We start from the raw sequence: 23,701 nt of genomic DNA on the forward strand, positions 1-23,701 counted from the left end.
TAAAAGGTATCACAGATGTGAGCCAAGAGAATTTAACAACTGAAGCAGATTTAGTGAAGATTCAGAAAATGCAGAGAGATGCTGATGAAATAGCTCAATGTGAGGTTGCTGATCAAGTTCCTGGAGCAAAGTTGCATATGTACAAGACACAGTAAGGAGCACTGTTGCCCTACATACCAAAATCATTGGCTAAGCAGTTCATTAAGTGCAACCATCCATTGCTGAGCCACTTAGGATTCCAGAAAGTTTGGCCAATCATAAAGCATAAGTTTGGGAATCCTAAGGAAATGAAAAGCTGTGTAAGGAAACACAGGACAAATGCATAATATGTATGTATGCAGACAGACCTTACATTAAAGAAGCCTCAGTTACAAAGAGTACCAGTTTCAGAGGGAGCATGGTACAGTATACAGATTTTACAGGACCTCTTCCCCCAGTAAAAGATGGCTACCAATACTTTTTGATAGTAGTGAACACTTCACTAAGTATGTGAAGGCTATTCCCACCAAAGACATGACAGCAAAAACTACAGCATCTGCATTATGCAACAATAGTTTTTCACGTTGGGGTGGCCCCAGATCGTGGAATCCAATAATGATGCTCAATTCACAAGTCAGGTTATGAAGGACGTTTGTAACCTGTTAGGAATACATAAGAGATTTCATGCTCCATATCACTCAGTCTAATGTAATGGTAGAAAAAGAATTAATAGAACAAATAAGGAAAGACTTACTAAACCTTGTATAGAGGGGACCTAATTGGGTCTTTCATTTGACAGCTATCTTGCTGGGAAAAAGGTCGCCACCCAATATCAAATCAGGAATCTAATCTTTTGAGTTAAGGACTGGAATTAAAATGCCATTGAATTTTCCCTTTGCCCCATCTCTAGGTCACAGCCTTCTTATAACATCACCAGACATGGTTACAGACTTTGCAGGACTCCATCAATGACATGAGTTTATTCCATGCAGGCAGAATGTTCAAGATTAAGACCCACTCACACTGCACAGGTAAAGCAGGGTCAACAAGTTATGTCGAAATAGTGAAACAGGGATGACCTCTGGTGTATCAAATCAAGAGAAGTTGTAAGAATCACAGGGACAAGAACGTTAAAGTTGTGCATGTTGGTCAACTAAAGACTGGTAAAAATATAGATGTAAAGTCAAGAAAGTGATACTACTTTTTGTATTTTGCAGATTATGACACAGAACATATTGTTTACCCACTCACATGCTTTTAATTTATCTCAGTGCTGGATTTGTGTCCATGTGCCAGTAAAAGGGAAAGGTATCCCTCTAGTGTCAGTTTCAGTCAGTCTTCAAGATATAGCTTTCATGCTCGATAGGTTATATAACGAGGAAGAGGATAGGCTGAATAATAAAATGTTCAAATAAATCAGTGCTAATAACACCCAATATCTGAATCTGTGGGCAACAGGGAAAGGTTTGACTTTCTGTAAGAGAGAGGTATCATGGTACAACAAGGCACCACTCTAGAAGATAGAAAACATAGTCAGTAGTCAGTGTAATTTTACCATTACAGCATACAGATATATGGGAGGAAAATAGAAAGGGTTAACATTTCTTACCCTGTTCAGTTTGACAAGACTCACAGCAACAAATTGAGATTGTCTGTGGTATTTTCATCATTTTGCTTTTAAATAGCACGGTTGGCATGCTAATTATGTTTTGAAGCACATGTATTATGTGTGTAGAAACAAAGCCTACAAATGGCTACCACCAAATTGGTATGGTTCACGTTATATAGAATATGTAATACCAGCCATAAGACATTTTAATGAATTACCTGGTCGAATATGTTTAGGAATCACAGAGTTAAAAGGGACTATAGCACTGATTTTTCAGGATAATGTGCAAGTTTTAGATACCTCACACATGAGTCAGAATTTGGAGTTAAACCCCCTAAAGACTGTGGATCTGGGTGATGGGGTAATCACTAGAGCAGGTATATTTCCTGCATGCTGAGCTGTTAAAGATATTCAGGAATTATGTAAATTAGCCACATTCCTGGAATTACTGGCTAATAGTACCTCTGAGTCCATAAAATAACACATTACAATAGTTAATAATAAGGATATGATACATTTGTAAGAGAGCTACAGAAACAGGTCCCTATTTAACAGCCTCAGGGGGACTGTAAGAGCAGGGTTTCACTTAAATGTAGTTGTTAAACATAAAGTAGTATAGAAACATATTAGTATAGACCTTGCATAGGCCTGAATATGTACAGTAAGGTCTGTGTCTTCATTTTATGCATACAGTTTCAGAAAAAGGCAGATCAGCACAAGGGAAAATATAACTTTTCTGGCTAAGCATACGACATACAGAAATAACAGGTCTCAAGGGAAAACTACAGGATGGTCCTTTCTTAATAAAAAGTTATGTGTACTTGCAATGGAATGCTAGATAATGAATAGATAGTTAGGCACCATGAGACACCTGTTAGACAAGTCTTGGAAATCAAAGCTGAAGGGGTGCACACAGCTACCAGACGAAAGTTGCTGAACAGAAGTAATATAATATGTAGGTTTAGGACAGAGATCTTGTCAAAGGAAAAATATACTTTAAAAATGATCAAAACACGGTAGGTTCAGGTTAAGGCACTTTAATCTTGCAGCAAGGAGACAAAAACGTGCTAATACAGAGTTTGTCTAACTAGAATCAGGAAATGCAGACATTTTTATACACTTTCTAATAAGACATTGCCTACCAAGCTGACGTAGTGAATCACAAGTTTTGTCATCATCATTTTGTAGTGATTGTTTTTACAATATTCTGCTGGTACTATCAATTTTTATGAGAAACTTCCTAAGAAAAACAACGTGGCCTTGGCTACCACCGGTTAGATCTATGCAATGTTACCATTCAAGGTACTATGGCTAATTCGAGCACAAAGCAAGTATAGATTGCAATTCATTTCTCTAACAGTTCTTTGTCTATGTTATCTCTAACTTCTGCAGCTGTGTATGTTCTCATACTTCGAACATAGCTGATTGTTTAAATTCATTACATTTGCAGAATATAGCATTGTTCATTCATTTCTTCCTGACCTAGCAGATAATCACCTGCTTCTCAAGTACATTTCCAAAAGGCATAAACATGAATATTGCTGTGCTAGCAATTACTAGGTCATAGGGCATCTTGCAAGTTTCAGAAAGCACACTGCAGTTTCAAAAAGCATCTTTTCAGTCTCATATGAAACTCAACTGTACATAAAATAGAATGTAAAACATGTTAACTTATTTAGTTTCTAATTAGCATTAAGCATACACACATTAATACATATTTTTTGACAGATCTCAGAGTCTGGTACAAGACTTGTTCAGATATTGTTGAATTACTTTCATGCTTTCAGTTATCTGACATATTATGCTGCTTTATATCACTTGAATATGCTGCTGTGACATTTATATCTGCTGCTATTATATTCTATTATTTTATATTGCTCACTACAATAAACTACTATTAAGCAATCTGGAACTCTGATTTCTTACAACAGCATAAATCTTTCAGTAACTTTGAGAAAAGTCTCTAGTTCAGGTTTCAAAGACAAATTAAAACAATCCTTGGTTTCATTGTTTAATAAACATTTTTTTACTTATTCTCTAAGTGGTTTGCATTTTCTTTATTTTATACATTTTGTGTATATCACTGGAATGTACCATAAAAACAAACTAACATACCCCCCCTCGTAACCTTTAAAAATAACTACCCCTTGCTAATAAACGCACATGATACAAAGACACACAATATGGTTGAGATGTACAGCTAGGCTTATAAAGGCCTGTATGGTCATTAGCCAAGTATATATCTATGAACCTATGAAACTATCCTTTTTTTACTCAGTTTAAATATTTCTGCTGTTTAGTTACATTACATTGTTAAAGATGTTGGCATTTACTTCACAATGACTCCTTTCTATAAGAGAAATTGGATAAGACTGCATTAGTCTCTTATTATATAGACATATTTTTCTTATTATTTCATCTATCCATCTGTTTCTCCCTTTACTTCTATTGCAAATCTCAGGGAGACATTTCAATGTGATAATTGTTATGTAATCTGATTTTTCCTGCCATCCATAGAATAAACATATTTGTCTGTACAAGTTCTGGATATATAACTCTGAAGGTGGTTTGTATGCCATTATTTGCACTTGTTCTCCTTAGTGCTTGCAGACACTGAAATAAGACTTCAAGTCAGAATACAAGAAAATTTGTCTGACATTAAAACGGATGTCTTGGCAGCCCTGTGGCTCAATATTTTTTATATAAGCATGCTGTTAAACTGAGATATTAAAGACAACTCAACTGTCTTAGAAAATGTTTATATTAATACTAAGAGAAACAAAATTTTACATTTTAAAGAAAGGCTGCTTTTTTATTTTACATTCTGGGACATTTTTGATGAATATAAGGTCATAATTGGAAATGATTAAAGAACTGAATTTTTGTCTATTAGAAGTTCTTTTAATTGACGTCTTGTTTATTTGCTATTTCTCATTCTGTTGTAGAGTTCCTGAATGGATTATTTACTGAATCAGCAAACAAATGAATACTGCTAAAGCTGTTTGTCAATTTACTTTTTTATATTTATTATTAGTTGATGATAGTCTGTCAGAAACTTCCATAAATGTTCAGAAATTCTGTAACAAAGATTTGTGACTGGTCTCTTGCAATAAGATAACAGATCTCTAACAAAGTCCTAATAGCGTTTCTTGTTGTTTTCTACCTTTACAAGATAAATGTTGCTTTGTGCAGGAAGAGCTCATTGCAGAAACTAATGTTAAACATAAGAATAGATATGTTTGTGTGCTCAGCTATTTTAGACTTTACATTGGTGCAAGAAATACCTGGATTGCCTAGGGAAGTGTTTTTTGATGAGCTGGTACCATTTTTTGTTATTGGAGCAGACATTTTGATGAATTAGTCTTTCAAGTGAACAGTTTCTAATGGCATACATAATAGAAAGACTTGAATGAGAATAGTTTATTAGTCAGTGAAGGAAACCGTGCTGGTATAGGTGACTGTGACTATTCCTATTGTAAAATGAAATCATGCCAAACATAGTTGTGGTTATTATAAGTTGGCCATTAATGAGGCAACAAATACTTAAACTTATTATCTGCCTAGAGTAAAAGTGATGATGGCCATTTTGAATGCTAAAGCCATAGTTATAACAGCTACATTTCATCAAGAACTAATTGCTGACTGATCTAAAAGTATGTAAGACGCTTGTTTTGTGTAACAGATTGCCATTCTGTGTGAATTCAGCACCATCTAATTTTCCAAAGTATAAAGAAAACCATACTGCAGAATTTGAATGAGGTTATATATTAGGATGATTTACTGAGTAAGGGGCAGGCTGAAAGTGAGCATGTCAGTAAAAGTGTTGTGAAGACTGGAAGACTTTGAACTTGCAGTCATAAAAATGGAAATGTGAATCTGAGAAGCAGGATGAAGAAATAAAAAGCATTACTAAAGAACATTTGATATGCCTGCTAGAACATAAAACATATGGATAAGCACCATTATAACTATACATTTCAAGCTGGATGCAGAAAACATAGTCATCATCATTAGTTCTAGTTGAAAAACAATTTGTCTGTTATCATCTGAAATATCAACTAATGTACATTTTCTCCATAAAAATCATTTAGTTTATATTTCCGAATTTTAGCTGTCTCATCACCTTTTATATTGCCAGGTGGTGTTTTCCAAGAATTATCCCATCACAAAAACAAGTTTCTTGTTCTCTTATTGTGCATGACATTATTAATAATTTGTAAGTTCCATGAACCTCTGAGGGTCTTGAACCACGGGCATTCAAACATAAAAAAACATCCTTACTTGCCTTAAAATCTAGAAATAAATCTCATTTAAAGCATCTGTAGGATGCAGATTGTAAATTCATGTTGTTTATTATTATCTGGTATGATAAAGCTGTTAAATGTTAATCTTCTTTGTTATTTTTGGGGCATTTTTTCTGATATAATGTAGTGTTCTTTGCAAGAGGTTATTTCATACTTGCAAACATACTACATCCAAGGATTAAATTTTGCATGTGACATAAATAAAATATGTTGGTGAGACAGACTTGTGTCTCAGGGTGTCCCCATGCTCTTAAACATGTAAAGCAGAGTCTGTCCCTAACACTATTTAAGCATAATCATGGCCAGTGGATGGCAAATTAAAAATTTACCCCTGGCTCTGATACCACTCCCACATTACCTCTAGAAACATCCTAACTAATATAACCCCTAGTAATGTCCATAATACATAAGGACACAATTGAGTAGGATTGCATGGCTGGGCTTGTAAAGGCCCTGGTGATGATTATCCTAGTGCATTTGAACGTATGAACCTATAAAGCTATACTCAAATGTTGACCTGACTAAGTTAGTAAATAATGGATTGCAACATTGTTACTTTTGCATTTGATTATTATCTCTATATACTCATTTCTTTGTTTATTGTATCCAGAAGTTAAACTTTATAAATGGTTACTTTTTAAAGTTGTAGAATCTATCAATGTCCTGATTATTAACAGAATATTGATTGTCCAGCCCACAATGCCCACTGATTTCACTGGACATTTTATGAATTATGCATTCATGTAGGTTCCCTATTATGCTGTCGCAGATACAGGTTGTCGAATGCGTCTTTGTCAAACAGTAAAGAGTGAAAGGGCAAAATAGTGATGCGGCTGTTCAGCAAATTCTTTCCCTGGGAAAGAATTTGTTTGGCCGCTTTCGCTACTTTGCCTTTTTGGCACTGTAGTGCGATCTTGGAGTTGGTATATTTAAGTAGGGGGGTGGGGGGGCAGGTCCCCATGTTGCGGGTGTGGGGGTGCAAAGTCCCCCACATTAAGTAATGTTTTACTGGTTTTTGTTTTGTTTCGGAACAGCGATTGTTTTCCATTGGAAAATAATCGCTGTTCTGAAGTTTCGGTGTTGTAAGCTTTCGCTTACATCGGGTCGATTATCTGTCGTTCACTTTTCTGACCATGCAATACGATAAAAAAGAACCCTTCATGAATGTAGATGACATTTATATAAAATGCTTAAAAGTATTTCATGGTGTAGAAATCACATGTATGGTTACTATTTGTCATTGAAGAAGATTGCTGTTTGTGGTTTACCTTAACATAATGACAACATAACACAGTTTAAAAATTTTATTGTGCCCATAACCAAAATTGAATGATCCATTCCAGTGGCATGCAAGGGCATTAAGCAACCAATGGTTTAGTTGCAAGTTTCATAAACCTTCAAGATAGGTATGAAAAGTAATTCATACTAAATTGAAAGGCGAGGATAAATTGTTGAATTTTCTATTACAAAATAAGAACAACAGTAACTTGTTTCAATTGGAATTGTTCTTCAGTAGACATACCATTACCAGACTAGACCTGATAAAACTGAACTTAAGCAGGATAGTCCAAAAGAAGCAGAACTTCCAAAATTCCAATCATGCCAAAAATGCGAGTGTCTGGAAATTCAATGCTAAACATTTCCCCATGTCTTATCCTTAGATCTCCAGTGAAAATAGACCCTGGCCTTAGTGAACCTATATATTTAACAACATTTTAAATAAAGTAAATAAAATGTATAACTTCAAGATAAAACTGTATGAGGTTCTTCATAATTTCCAGTCATTATTATATTAGTATTAATATTAATATTAATTAGTTATTATTATTACTGTTAATTCTCAACCTCGCTACAACTATATCATCACATAACCCCATTCACCAATACACATCAGTAACCACCTCTAACCATCTCCCCAATAAACAATACAGCTTCTCATATATCTCCGCCCAGCTTTTACCCTATACTCTCCATACTATTCAATCCACAAATTGGCCTCCTCACCTCCCATGAAACCACACTTGATACAAGTACCATCACCCATGTGTAATAAACATATTCCATGGTAGTCATTCCTCATCACCTATGTACTCAAAAGTAAAGGCATGCATCCTAACCCAGGCCCACCCTTTAATCCTAACCCCAAAAGTAACAGCAAAGATTTAAGCATACTAACACTGAACCTTCGAAGTATACGTAATAAAACAGCCCTTCTGCATGCCTGGATTGATCAAAATAAACCTGACATATTAGCCCATAGGGAAACATGGCTATATCCCAATGTAAAAGATTCAGAAATAATGCCTCCAAACTTTGCAATAACCAGAAGAGATAGATCTAAAAGGAAAGGGGGAGGGCTATCCCTTCTATATCCCTCTCCACTCAATATCTCACCCTACACCAGTAATTTGCTGACCTTTTCTAATGTTGCGGTACTAATCTCTTTTCTGAACCTCAACACAACAAACAAGAATTTGCATAATAGTAATATATACCCAACCAGGTCACAATATACCAGTGTTGGAATATATATTATACTGGACATCCCAAACAATAAATCATGAAACAATAATCTTAGGATACATTAATATTGATTGACAGACCATTGCTTTCAACTCTCCCATAAATAGCATCAGTCTGTATGATTTTTCACAGCTTATCAATAGTCCAACAAAATACAGCAAAGATCTTACCTGTCAATCCACCCTACACTGGATCCTAGTATCCCACCCAGCCAATTATCCCTCTTCAGGTACACTGTCTATTTCCCTGAGCGATCATCTGTCAGATTATGCCATTAGAACAAACTACCAACAGCTAAGAGTACACACTGTAAAATCAGTTAGGAATTCAACTAATTTTTGTCAGCATAAATACAACAATCTCCTACATGAAATACACTGGACACCCATTAAACTACCATACTATACTTTAATAACACCTCCCTTCCCATACTTAATACCCTAGCCCCCATTCGTATGAAAAGAATCAAAAAGAACTCCGCCCCATGGCTCTCTAAGGGTGATGAAGCAAAAGGACCTAGCCTAGAAAACCTGGAAACTAGACAAGAATGAAGAAAATCATGTCAGCTTCAAAATACTATAGCAAAGTTACAAAATTAATCAAAAAAGACAAGAAATCATTCTATTCCCAACTTCAACTACAGCATAAAACCAACCACCCAAATTTTTTGGGGGTCTATATCTACTCTACTTAACCCTGGGACAAATAAAGATCACACCCCATCAACTGATACCCCTCCATCACAAACACCTGAAAACTTTAACAAGCACTTCATAAAATCAATAGCAGACCTACTAACTAACATCCCTAACACTGGACCCCCCACCCTTCAACCTACTTAATCACCAATCTTATACCATCTACTACCTCTAATCCTATCCTTAATAACCCGCCTACTCAACAAAATATCATACAAATCCCATTCTCATTTCATCCCATACCCACAAACACTATAAAGAAATTGTTAGAAAAACCAATACCCTGTTCCACCTTGGCTTATAATCTTCCACCACACTACCTCAGACTGGCAGCCAACTTAATCACCTACCCAATCAGTGTCCTTATAAATAAGTCTTTATGTGAATCAGAAGTGCCAACTGTCTCTCTTCCCTCTATACACAGAAGACAAAGCAGGCAGGATAGTTAATCAAAGATGCTTTATTACTTAGAAACATATCAGGATGGATAGCAGTATCATTAAATACAAAAGAACTGATTAACAGACAGACCTTACATACATGCTTACATCTCAATAGCTTACTACAAAATGGCAGTTAGACTTGCACATGGTCAGTATTTATACACTTGTGCAAGCTCCTGGACAGCTTCTTAAAGAGACACACACACACACACACACATTGATCTACATCCTCCCACTTAAAAAGATTGCCCTTGAATGAAAATGACATTGCAGTTAGACATGTATTAATATAGTCAACATTTAGAAACAAACGCAATGTTCATGTCCAGGTTGCCATGTATCTATAACATGGTTTGGAGATGCGACTGGACCTCATAACATAACAGTCAGGACTAAGTTTAGCAACAGGGACAGTTTTTGGTGAACAACTCATATCAGGACCTTCGGGATTCATCACAGTAACAGGAATATTCTCTGGAACTTCTTCTGGAATTAGAACACTGGACAACTCACTCTGAGATACAGTCTTTCTCACGGGCTATATGCTGTGACATAGGCTCAGACACTGGTATCACATGCTTCCGATTCCACAATGTATGATCTTGGCTCTGGGCAAATATTCTTTGTGTCTCCAATCAGATCATAAGCTGTGGACTTTTGCATCCTTACCACTTCTCCCTCTTGTAATGGACTGAGTGGTTTGCTGGTCTTATCATAGTAGGACTTCTGGGTTAAATGCTTCTTTAACAGATTGTTTTTCACTGACCTGTTGTTTTTGACACATGGAACCAACAATGACTACTGACTGGTAATGTGGTTCTTGTTTGTCTTGGCAGAAGTCTCTGAACAGGGGAACCAAGATGTTTATAACAAGGAATGTTTTTAAGACTTAAGATATTCAGGTAAACATCAATATTGTCTCATTTCAACTTCTCTAGTAAGTGCTTTGCACTTTGAACTGCATGATCTGACAAACTTTTTTACCCTGGGCTACTCATGACATGAGCAAAGTCCCACACTTCGGCAGATCTTTTGAACTGTTGGCTTGTAAATTGTGTGCCATTGTCAAAAATAACTTTGCACAGGCTGCCATGCACTGCAAAAATGACACTTCATCTTAGTAATTGCAGTATTGGATGCTAGATTGGGAAGTAGGTCAATCTCGACCCAATTGGAATAAGTAAGAGTCTACTAGTACCAAGTAATGTTGACCATTCCACTCAAAAATGTCAGTAGCCACTGTCGACCAAGGTAGTTCAGGAATCTGATTTAGCTGAAGTGGGTCCTTCTGTTGATCTAACTTTGTACTATTACACACAGAACAAGATGAAAGTGTTCTCTCAATATCTTGTGGCAGAAAAGGCAAAAATACTAGTCCTCTCACCCTTTTGTTTGGTAGAGACTGAACCTGGGTGACCTTGATATAAGATAGTAATGTACTCTTGTTGCAAAGACTTTGGAACAATAACCTTAGGATCTTTCATAACGATTCCATTGTCTGACAAACTCTCATCTCTGTATGGAAAATAGAGTTGCACTTCTTGAGGTAAACTATATTGCTTTGATGGCCATCCTGCCTTGAGAAAGTGGTTGAGCTTCTGTAAAACTGGATCTGCGGCTGTATGATCTCTAAGTTCATCAAGACGTGTGGAATAAAGATTTCTCACTTCCATGACTTCAAAATCAAATTGTTCATTCTTGTGCTGTTCAGTGGTTGATATTAGTAATCTGGATAATGTATCAGCAAGATAAAGAAGTTTGCCTTTCTTGTAGACAAGATGGAAGTGATACTTTTGCAATCTCAACATCATGCATTGCAATCTGCCTGGAGCTGTATACATAGGCTTTCTCAGAATAGTAACTAGAGGTTGGTGGTCTGTTTTGATCTGGATAGTTCCACCATAAACATAATCATGGAACCGGGAACATGCAAACACAATTGCCAAAAGCACTTTATCTATCTGAGCATACTGCATTTCAGCTTTGGTAAAAGTTCTGGATGCATAAGCAACAGACCCTCTTGTAGAATGACTGCACCAAGACCAAATTTCGAAGCACCACATTAAAGAGGCTTGTTGATGTCATAGTATCTGAGAGTAGGTGGACTGGCAATTCTCTGTTTCATTACATCAAATGCTCTCTGGTGCTGTTCTAACCATGACCAAGATACATCTTTGCATGATAGCTCTCTGAGTAGTGCTGATATTTGACTCAAGTCTAGGTAGTTAACCATGCCAAAAAAACATTGCAGGGCTTGAACATTGTCTGGAGCTGGCATCTTGAGAATGTCTGTTTGCTTAGAAGGGTCTGGTCATAAGACTGAACTGTACATAAATGACCAACAATCATGACTTCTCATAGCCTGAATTTGCATTTCTGAGGATTCAGCTTAAGATTCACTTGACATGCCCTTTTCAAAATTTTTATGAGGTTTCTGTCATGCTCAGCTTCACCATTACCTCCTACTAGCATGCCATCTACTATAATAGCACATGGATACACAAACAAATTTGTTCCATTGCATGTTGAAAGATATTACTTGTAGAATGTATCCCAAATGGCATTCTCAGAAATCTGTACCTTCCAAACGGAGTAATGAAAGTGGTCAGCAACAAAGATTTCTTGTCTAGCAAAATTTGCCAAAATGAACTCTTTTCATCTAAGACAGAAAAAACAGTAGCATTTGGCATAAGAACAGTGATTTCTTTGACTGTACGCAATGGATGATAGGGTCTTTTCAGTGCCTTGTTTAAATCTCATGGATCAATACATATTCTGATGTCATCTGAACTTTTTGTATGAGTTACCACCATGGGAGATACCCACTCAGTTGGTCCGTTCATCTACTGAACAAATCACACCTTGTTGCACCATTTTGTCTAGTTTGGCTTTGACTCTGGTCTACATAGCTATTGGAACTTTTAGGGCTGGCCTGATAACTGGACTAACATCTGTGTCTAACTTCATGGAGTACACAGCTGGAAGTTGGCCCTGTTTGTCTTCTAAAGGATCAGTATAGGTAGAAAAAATAGACTGGGCAAAATTAGAATAGTGGTCTTTTAAGCTAACATGGTGGATTTCCTTATTAAATGAAAGCAGTCCCATTTTCAAACTGTCTCGCAGGTCTAATAATGACTGGGCATGCCTCTTGACCACATAATATAATAAGTCATAGCTTCTCCCAGCAGAGTAACATGAAAGTATTACTTAGCCTTCTGTCTGAATCTCTTTACCACCATAAGAAACAAGCTTCACACACTTTGCCAAATCAAGCCTTTCACCAGCACATACTCTAGCAAATGTTTCTACAGACATAGCATTGCACTTTGAGCCACTATCAACTTTGAGCTCTGTGAGTTTGCTCATTTATCCAAACGGTACAAAATACTTCATTCTTAGTCCATACATTTACTGCATTGACTGCTTCACTAAGCACCGACACACCATCAACATGAAAAATAGGGTTGAAGCTTTCAAACTGAACAACTCATTTCTTGAAATGTTCCCTTTTAATAAAATAATGTGTGGCCTTTGATTTACAAAATCTTTTGAAATTATTCCATTTATTACATTTGTGGCATTATTGACCAAAAGCTAAACATTTTTCCCTTTTAGATTCATGACTGCTACCACAATTATGACAATTGGCAATAAAATTGGGTGTTGGCCCTTGCTTTTAGTTTGCTGACTCAGCTCTTAATGCTTCACTGAGGCTGTGCAAACTCTGGAACTTGCTAGAAAGCTCTGTGTTTTACCTGTGAGTGTTGCAGGGAATACAGCTGCTGCCATGGGCCTGTTTCTTTTAACCATGTGCTGCATACTATCAACCTGAGCTTTAGAAGTTACTGGAAACATGTCTTTCTCATTTGTAAGCATATTTGTGTGCTTTTCTGTGAGCTCATATATCTGACAAGTCTCAATGGCTTTGTTTAAAGTTAAATCATTGTCACAAAGCAAAATCTTTCTCACAGCATCACCTTTAATACCACACACAAGTCTGTCCTTTATCAACTCATCCCTTAAATCACCAAATCTGCATGTTTTAGCCTTATTTTTCAAGTCAGTTATATATGCTGCAAAAGTTCCACCAGGCTTTTGATCCCTTGTGTAAAATAAATGGCTCTCCATTGTAATGTTTTTCTGGGGGTTACACATTTCTCCAAATTTATGTTTTAAGCACTCAAGGTTCTCCCTTGACTCAGCCGGTACCACAATGTGATGGTTTCCCCCCTCTTCTGTAAAGATAGCAGGTGCATACACAAATGAACTTTCCCTTTCAATGGCTTCTGACCCAGCTAAATTAAGCAGAATAAATGCCTTAGTACGGTCATCTTTATCAGAAAATGCAGCCTATATGAAAATGTCATATTCTTGCTCAAACACTCTCCAGTTTTCTACAATATTATTATCAAACACAAGTGGAGTTGGTTTTCAAAATCTGTCTGCCATGCCAACAAAGTATGAACAAACACACTGAAAATATGACCCTTGTAATTATATACAAACAAGTTCTCTCAGCAGAAGCCTGTAATAACATTTAAATGCACAACCAACTCTTTGTAATACTGTACTTTGTGCAATATGCTCTGAAATGGCTGTATTTTGTGAAATAACTGTACTATAACACAGCAAAAACATACAAACACTTCATACACTTCTGAGAACTCTGATAACCTTATTTAATATGAAAAATACATGCTTTGTGAAAAAAAATGCAGTTGTTTCCCTTTATTTTATTCATTTTATGCAATTTGGACTTTATTTCAAACATTTTCCATAGTAATTTGAATATTTCTATCAATATCAGACATTTCAAGTTATTTTAATATCATTTAGAGCATTCTGTAAGATTTGTTTCATATTTTTAAGAATAAAAATTGTTTGATCAAGTTTTAACATCTGAAATTCATTTCTGACCTGTTTTGCAAATTATACGTGCGATAGGGATGGTCCACTTCTTCATATTCCACCAACAGTAGCTAGATGCCTCGCGGATTCAAAGTGGAGAAACTGGAGTTCTTTCTGGCCATAAGTCATTCAACCATGCCTCGTCTGACACCATGTTGCTAATCCCCTTTCTACACAGAAGATGAAGCAGGCGGGGTAGTTTGTTTAAGATGCTTTATTACACAGAAATACATCAGGATGAATAGCAGCATCATTAAATACAAACAAACTGATTAACAGACAGATGTTATATACATGCATGATGACATCTCAACAACTTACTACAAAATGGCAGTCAGACTTGTACGTGCTGAGTATTTATACACTTGTTCAAGCCCTTGGATAGCTTCTTAAAGAGACATACACACATTGATCTACACCAACTATATGGAAACAATCTCACATCACCCCATCCACAAAGGAGACAAGTCTACGGAACTAACCAATTTCTGTCCTACATCCATCTTGTCACCCATATCCAAAATTCTCGAGAGCGGTATCCATCACCAGAGGATGGCACAGTGGTGTAGTAATTAGCATAGTCATCTCACAGGAAGAGGTTCTCTGGATCAATTTTTGGCTGGGGTTCCTTCCGTGTAGAGTCTGCATGTCCTCCCTGCATTTGTGTGGGTTTCTTCGGGGTCCTTCGGTTTCCTCCCACATTACAAAGACATGCATCTAGAGCATTTCTACCTGGGCATCTGCTGAAAATTAGCTCATTCCAAGTTGGACTTTACCGGTAAACAAATGTTAAATAAATAAATAAATGCAAATCAGCAGATAATGCAATACCTATTGCAGAACAATCTTTTAACCCAAACCCAGCATGGCTTCCAACCCAGCCACAGCACAGCTACAGCCCTGTTATCCTTTACAGACACTGTGAACAAGGCCAGAGATGCAGGATGCTATACATATATATAAACCACTCAAGTCCAATTTTCTAATAGATTAAGTTTCATTTTGTTTAAAAAATATATTTTTTTATTTTTAATGGTGAGATTTATCATCAGCAACAGAGGATGGCAATGGGGGCATCTTTTGTCCCCATACATGCATATGTAGTGATGGCTAAATTTGAGTTAGACTATTTGTATAGACATGAGTTTTTTAAGAAATATGCTGTGAAGTATTTTCGGTTCATTGATAATTTAGTTTTTTTTTTTTTTTTTTATGCAGGGGGGTATAAAGTTGATCGATCAATTTGTGGAAGATTTAAGTTCCTATTACGTTTTGATGAGCAACATGTGGGAATAGAGGTTAATTTCCTAGATTTAGTTTTGACCGGTGATGTTGGTAGTAAGAAAATTGTTACTTCTATTTATAGGAAATTGACAGGGAGCAACATATTTATACATGGCTCAAGTTGTCACCCTAGACATTTAATGGAAGCATTACCTTATAGTGAGTTTCTTAGATTAAGTAGATTATGCAGTCAGAATGCTGATTTTTTAAGGGAAGCATTTAATACTTATAATATGTTTATTAGAGGGTATAGTATAGTATAGATCAAGTAGAGAAGTCCTTACGTAGAGTATGGACTGAAAGACGACTTTGTGAATGTTAATGAAGTGATCAGTGGTATTCTTAATAGGGTTACTCAGAATAACTTAAGTGAGAAAAGAAACATGCTTAAGTATTATGGTAATGCTAACATTTGTAAAAATGAGGGGAGGGGGTGGCATAGCCGGCCTTAGGCAAAGGCCAACTAGGCAGTTGTTATATAAAGAAACAATTTATATCTTGAAATATAATACTCTGGACCCTGTGGGCTTGAATAAAGATCTTGATTGGAAGTATGTAATTAACTGAATAATTGGTGTATTCTTATGTTAATTGTTTTATTGAATTGTATATATACCTGTTGTGTTTTACTGAGTGTTTACTCCTTTGAAGGTTTTAAAGCTGAGGTGTCAGAGTTTTTATTGTAGTAAAATATTTTCTTGGATCGGTGGCAGTGTTTCTTTCACTATACATATACGTATATATTCCTTGACCTCTCTAAGGCCTTTGACATAGTCTCCCACCCCCTACTACTGAACACATTGTCTAACTTAGGCTTCTCACACAACACAGTAAAATGGTTTCAGAGCTACCCTGAGGATCATAAATAAGCAGTGAAATGGTCCAACAAACTCACACCCTTTCTCCACAACCCTACTGGAGTTTCTCAAGGATCCATCCTCGGAACCCTAGTCTTCAACATTTTTACTAATAGCCTTCACACTTCCTCCATCCCTAGAACACTCAATCAATATGCTAATGATTCCACAATAATCTGTACAGCTCAATCACTACCAGAACTGCTTTCAAAAGCTCAACAGTCCTTTACTGCAGCTGAATTCTTGATAAAAAATGCCCAACTCTTTCTTAATCCAAAGAAGACTAAATTAATAATCTTCCACCCTAGAAACACCTCACTGATTATTTCAACATCTTTGAAAATGACAACACTGTCATAGAAATAGTGCAGGAAACCAAACTTCTAGGAGTAATCACTGACAATAAACTTTCCTTCAACCACCACATACAGCAAAATATAAAGAAAACTCATCAAAAATGGGGATTCTTATATAGAAACAAACATTTCTTAACTACAGCAACCAAAGTTTCCCTAACAAATTCCTTTTTACTTCCCTACTTCTTTACAGTGCCTCTATCCTAACTAATGTACAAACTTCTACCCAATGCAAGATGGAACAGTGCTACAACAAAGTAACTAAGTTTACCCCAAACTCTAAATATCGCAGACATCACTGTGAAGCACTACTAGAACTAAACTGGCTTGATCTTCCCAACCAACTTGCTTTTATTCAGCTATCCACTTTGCACAACCTTATTTTCAAGCCTACTGCCTGCCCTGCGCTACTCAACTTAATCACACCTTATACACCAATCAGATCCCTACGATCAGAAGAAAAAAATCTCTTAGCTATCTCAAAACCCACAAAAAAGCCAGGTCACTCTCAGTATTCATATTCTGTCTCTAAACTATGGAATCTACTACCTCTAGATACCAGGTCTATCCCTGGCCTAACCCACTTTAAAGCCTCTTTAAAAAAAATCATGTCAAAAATACATGGCTGTGCACCTGTATAAATCTGGTTTAATGCTCAGCTCTTCCTCTTCTTCCACACTGGCTTCATTTTCTTCTTTTTCTTCTCTCGCATCTCACTCCTATGCAGTCTACAACATCCTAATGTCTCTCATAACTCCTTCTCTGTTTTTATACCATATCCTTAAGCTACTGCTTGGCCTGTAATGCCTCTATTCTTCTTAACACTCTCACTACCTCTCTGCATTACTAACTCTTCTGCTATTATTTTCCTGACTGAAACCAACATTTTATTTTTCATGTACTATAACAACCAATGTCATGCATTGTACTAGCAACACTACCTTTGTACACTTTATCTACTCATAGGCTGTGTTTATGTTGTTAGAATGGCTAAAATTGTGTATAATGATACAACTCTATAGAATTGTCCAGATGCATAGTATATCTTGTAACCTAGCTTACGTTCTGTCAATTTATTTCTATATAGTATTCCTCATGTCATTTGGATTGTTTTTGGACTTAAATGCATTTGTATTGCACTGTTTGTGGAGCTTTTCTCCCTGGGCCTCCACTGAAAATGGGTTCTGTAGACCCAGTCAAACCATACCGGTAAACAAATGTAAAATAAATAAAATAAATAAATAAATAAATAAATAAATAAATACATAAATAAATTATTGTGGAGAAAAAGCATCCAGTTTCTTATCATGTTAGATTGAACTCATTCAGAAATTTCATATGAGACATTCTGATCATCTGAAACTTAAACCTTTTCTGGCTATGGACATTAACATTTTTATGAGAATTCATGTACAAATCCACAATACATTTATGTGGATAATTAATTAGGTTGCTCTCCTGACCTGTTCCCTGGCCCTACACAGGAGGTGTTCAAATAAATGATGAGTATGAATTTCTAGAAATCCAAGACTCCTTGTCTAAACTGAAGACAATGTAGAAAGGTAGAAACCTGCTCCAATGTCTGACTTATTCATTAAAAACCATTGGTAATGTCTCCAGACATTCCCAGTGCAGAAGTACTCATCACAAAGCTACAAATAAACCCTCACAAAGTCACAATTACCATAGCTGTTTACACCCCCCCACCCGGAAACAATTGTCCCAGCATTGAACTTCTCCTCTCCTCGTCTGCCTCTACTTTCAGTCATGAAACATTCATCTTAGGTGATTTTAATCTAGATTGGCTCTCCTGATCTTCAAACCACCCTGCCAACTTTATCAATCTCTACAACTTTACACAAACTATTAACTATCCCACCCGCACTGACAAACACTCAAAAAAAGAGTCATTACGTGATTGGATATTAACCAACAAACCTAACCTGAGTTACCATGCCGGCTGCCTTCCAATTATCTTCAGTGACCATACCCCTACATTTCTACTTAGACATAGGATTCAAATCCACTCTTAGTGTCCCTTCAAATATATCCATTTCAAGAAAAACTTCTCCCTGGCACCCACCAGAAAAATATGCACCAAATCCAAACAACTACCTTGGCTTTCTAATGATACCAAACTACTCATCAAGAAAAGGGATAGAGCCAGGGCACTATACCAATCCACAAAAAACAAAGACAAGCTCATCTCTTAGCAATTAAGAAATCAAACTAAGAAAAGAATAACTAATAACAAAAAATACTACTTCCAAACCAGTCTGCAGAAGTTCAAACACAACCCGCAAAAGTTCTGGCAAACTTTAAACCACCTCTTAAACCCTGATAAAACCCCCACCCCTTCCACATCCATCACCACCGACTCCTTAGCACATCAATTCAAATTCCACTTCATTAACTCTATCACCTCCCTCCTGGAAAACCACCAAAATCTTCCACTGTCAGTCCCCACCCCCTCCACTATAACTTCTAGCCATTTCTCATTTAAATCTGTTAAAACTTCTTACATAAAAAGCTCCTATCCAAACTAAAACCCTGCTGCCTTGCAGCCAACCAATTGCCCAATGAATTCTTAAAACTAGCAGCCCCATCCATTGCCTATAATATCTTTATTCTTATCAATCACTCTATCACTGAACAGTATGTACCTCACCTTGGGAAAATCTTGCACATATCATTCCCCTCCATAAAGGTGGCCCATCTACAGGTATCTCCAACCACTGCCCCATTGCCATCTTCCCATCCATAGCTAAAATCCTAGAATAATGTATAGACCAGCAGCTCCTACATTACCTAACCACTAGCAACTTCTATCCCACACCCAGCATGGATTCAAACATAAACATACAACTAACACAGCCTTAATAGCTTTTACTGACTATTCATCACCTCAAAAATAAGGGACTACTAGTCTCAGCTATTTTTCTGGATATGTCAAAAGCATTCAACTCTATTTCTCATCAACTCCTACTTAACAAACTTTCCACTTGTGATCTCAGTTCATCATCTCTTGCCTGGTTTCATAGCTACCTATCAAACCATACACAAGCTATCAAATGGGATGCCAATCTTTCTCTACTGCCAATATCCACTGGAGTACCCCAAGGGTCCATACTTGGACCCCTCATTTTTATTATATTTACCAACAGCCTAAATTCAGCAACCCAGCTTGCTACTATCATACAATATGCAGATGACACATCACTTATCTGTGCTGCCCCTACCCACCAAGAACTCCAAGAAAAGACACAAAAATCACTACAGGAAATCTAAACTTACTTATCTAACCACCAAATCATTCTAAACCCAAATAAGACTAAGCTAATGGTTTTCACAAATAATACATCCAAGCCCCACTCTCCAACTCTTTCTATTCACTCAGCCAAAGGAAAAAAGATTGAGCCTACAAATCACTCCAAACTCCCAGGTGTATTAATAGATGACAGGGTAAAATTTGACATTCGTATATCCCTAACAATCAAAAAAGTCCATGCCAAACTTGGATCTCTCTAAAGGGTCAAACCTTTCCTTACACACCAAGTCAGCCTTGCCACAGCAAGATCTCATCTTCTATCTACCTGTCTCTATTATTCACTCATCTTCACAAACTTATGCAAGGCTGACCTTAATAATTAGATTCCTGCTGTAATAAAATAGCAAGGTTTGCCCGCAACCATCTCCACAAAGCTCATCATTGTTCTGTTCTTCAGCAACTTAACTGTCTTGACCTTCCCAACCTGTCCCACCACCCCCATTACTCCCACTCTTGAATGGGGCAAAAAGTATAGACTAATGTGCATTTGTAGAAATGAGTTAATGGACCGGATATAGGTATGCATGAGCAATGGTTAACTAACGTTAGCAAATGCCGATAATAACATTAAGATGATAAGAAATGTTTATAAAGTGTGATCGTCTACCCTATGCTGCCAAAATTGAGCGAGATGAGACTAAATATTCTAAGTGTGCGTTGCCTTGCACACGTTGGTTAACAAACATAGGTAGTGTCATTTTCTGCAATACCAATGAGTTATGTGGAAGCATTAGGGTAGTGACCACAGATGAAGGTGCATGTATAATGAATACTACGGAATGAATATAAAAGATGGTTAATGAAGTGAAGAGTATGGACACTTGCAAAAGAAATCTCAAAGAGCGAGATTATTATTCTGATGCCTCCACAGAGAGGTTTATTTTTACAGATATTTCAGATTAAATGTTCTAAGTGTGCATTGCCTTGCATGCGTTGGTTAACAAACATAGGTGATTTCATTTTCTGCAATGCCAATGAGTTATGTGAAAGCATTAGGGTAGTGACCACAGACAAATGTGCATGTATAATGAATACTATGGAATGAATATAAAAAGTGGTTAATGAAGTGAAGGGTATGGGCACTTGCAAAAGAAATCTTAAAAAGCGAGATTATTATTTTGATGCCTCCGTGGAGAGATTTATTTTTATAGATGCTTCAGCCACAGTTGAAATGTTAAACATTTTTTAAATAGATGGGTGTCATGCTTTAAAGGTGCTAGTAATGCTATGATATGTTGATTGATATGAATATAACGTGATTTTTCATGTAAGATATGTATTTTATAAAGGAAAATTTAAGTTTTAAAACATTGTGTAAGGACTGCACCTATGATTTTGAGTGATGTGATATGCGCTATTGAGCATGCGTCAGTTATGAGTGGGAGGTAGGGGTGCAGGGATATTGACAACAGGTGGAAATTATTAACTGAACAAATACAAGTACTGAATTGTACAACGTTATTTAAATGGTTTTTAAAAGTTGTTTGTTGTTAATGGTTTGAAGAAGCTACCGGTTAGGAGGTGAAAGCTCTTACCATTTGTTATCTTGTTTTAATAAATATTATATGGTTTTAGAGCCATACGTTTGGCGACTGCTTTATTTCTTGTTTATCTGCTAAATAGTTACGATTTGTGGTCAAGGATTAAGCTGCATAGTATGTTGCTGCTTTCCAATATTATGTCTTAGTTATTTTAGTTACTATTGTATATTTCTTGATCTTACTAATGGTACTCTGCATCACTATTTTTATTTTTGTCTTTGAGGAGCTTTTCTCCCTGGGTCTTTGCTGAAAACAGGCTTGGCTTCTAGCCCAGTCGGACACTCCCCGGTTAACAAATGTAAATAAAATAAAATAAAATAAATAAAACCTTGGCAGTTGTGTTAAAACTGCCCAAAGACTGGTTGTGAATAAGTCCTGAACTAGTTACATCATCCAGTGAACTTTCTAAAATGAACACAGAAATAACATTTTGCCCAAGTATAACAATTAAGCACAATTAATATAAAAATTAAAGCAATGTTGTATATTGGGCTTTGCACATAGGTTCAGGGTCACCATAGTAGTGAACACATGCATAGCTATAAAAAGTGGCTGCATATGGGTATGGTGCTCTGCCTCTGTCTCTGGACACTAACAAAGTCACTTCAAACTGTTTGCTTGCTTTTTAAATATACTACAGTGTGCATGTGTAATTTGTGCATGCATGTGTGCTTATGTGTGCTCGTGCATATGAGAGTGCATGCAGGTGTGTGAGAGTCAGTGTGTGTGTTTGTGTGCATATGTTTGTGCATATGTGTGTGTGTGTGTGTGTGTGTGTGTGTGTGTGTGTGTGTGTGTGTGTGTGTGTGTGTGAGTGTGCAAGCTCATGTAGACATGTATGTAAATATATGTGCCGTTGTGACTAAACTCCAGGACTCTTGATTATATTACATTATTATATATACACTTCTTCTTTTGGCTTTTTCCCGGTTAGGAGTCGCCATACCCTAATTGTCTATTATTGTTTTAATAGTTTACTACTTTTTAAACATAGTATTTTGGAAAAAACTTTTAATTGTAAATATATAGATTCTGTTTGTAATTTGGCAAAGAAAAAAATAATTCTTGTCCATTGTTACAGTTTCTTTGCTTTGCTCTCAAAGGTAGTACTTTTGATTTAGTACACATGATAACATCTTAATACTGCAGCAATCTTCTGAAGTTACAGATGAGATAATTTGTTTCCAATCCATTTCTTTATGTCCTGCAGAAATAAAACTATCAGATGTTGGTGTCCATTTTTTTTGCATTTTATAAATTTGTTGAGTAAGCCCATAACACTTTTATGTAAAATGCTCTTAAAAACCTACTCCCTTTCATTTTATATCTCCTTCTCTGTTGCTGTGATTCTCAGATTCACTATTACTTTTGCATTTTTTGTATCACTGCCTGATATTCATTGTGTTTCACTGTTGCAGTCATTACTCTTGGGATATCCTGCTGGCAGGCTACCTGCAGTCGGCCTGAATTCCAAAGTCTAGGTCCGGCGTCAGTTGCTGTCGCCTCCTCCCTGATGTCAGTGTGCCAGGGGTATAAAAGATGCAGCCGATGCCATTTTCTTCAGTCTTTCTTGCTGTGTGGTGCCTGAAGCAAAGCAGTTCACAAGTGCCTGTCGGCTGACTCCTGAGATTTTCAAATCTGAATTTCAGAACCAAAGTTTTCATTAAAACTAAGTACCCCATTGGTAAAACTTTTTTCTTGCTCCAGACCGATGTCAGAAAAAGTTAACAATTGTATTTCTTGTGGGAAGCAAATACCTCATAAGGATTTTCACTCTTACTATATTCCTTGCCTAGGCCCTGATCACAACGTTGCTAGCTGTCGGTTTTGTGCTAGATTTAACCAATGCACTATTAAGCGTCGGTCTGATT

This window comes from Protopterus annectens, chromosome 1.part1 (genome assembly GCF_019279795.1).
Source record: "Protopterus annectens isolate FY-2018-M chromosome 1.part1, PAN1.0, whole genome shotgun sequence".
In the NCBI taxonomy this organism is placed as follows: domain Eukaryota; kingdom Metazoa; phylum Chordata; order Ceratodontiformes; family Protopteridae; genus Protopterus; species Protopterus annectens.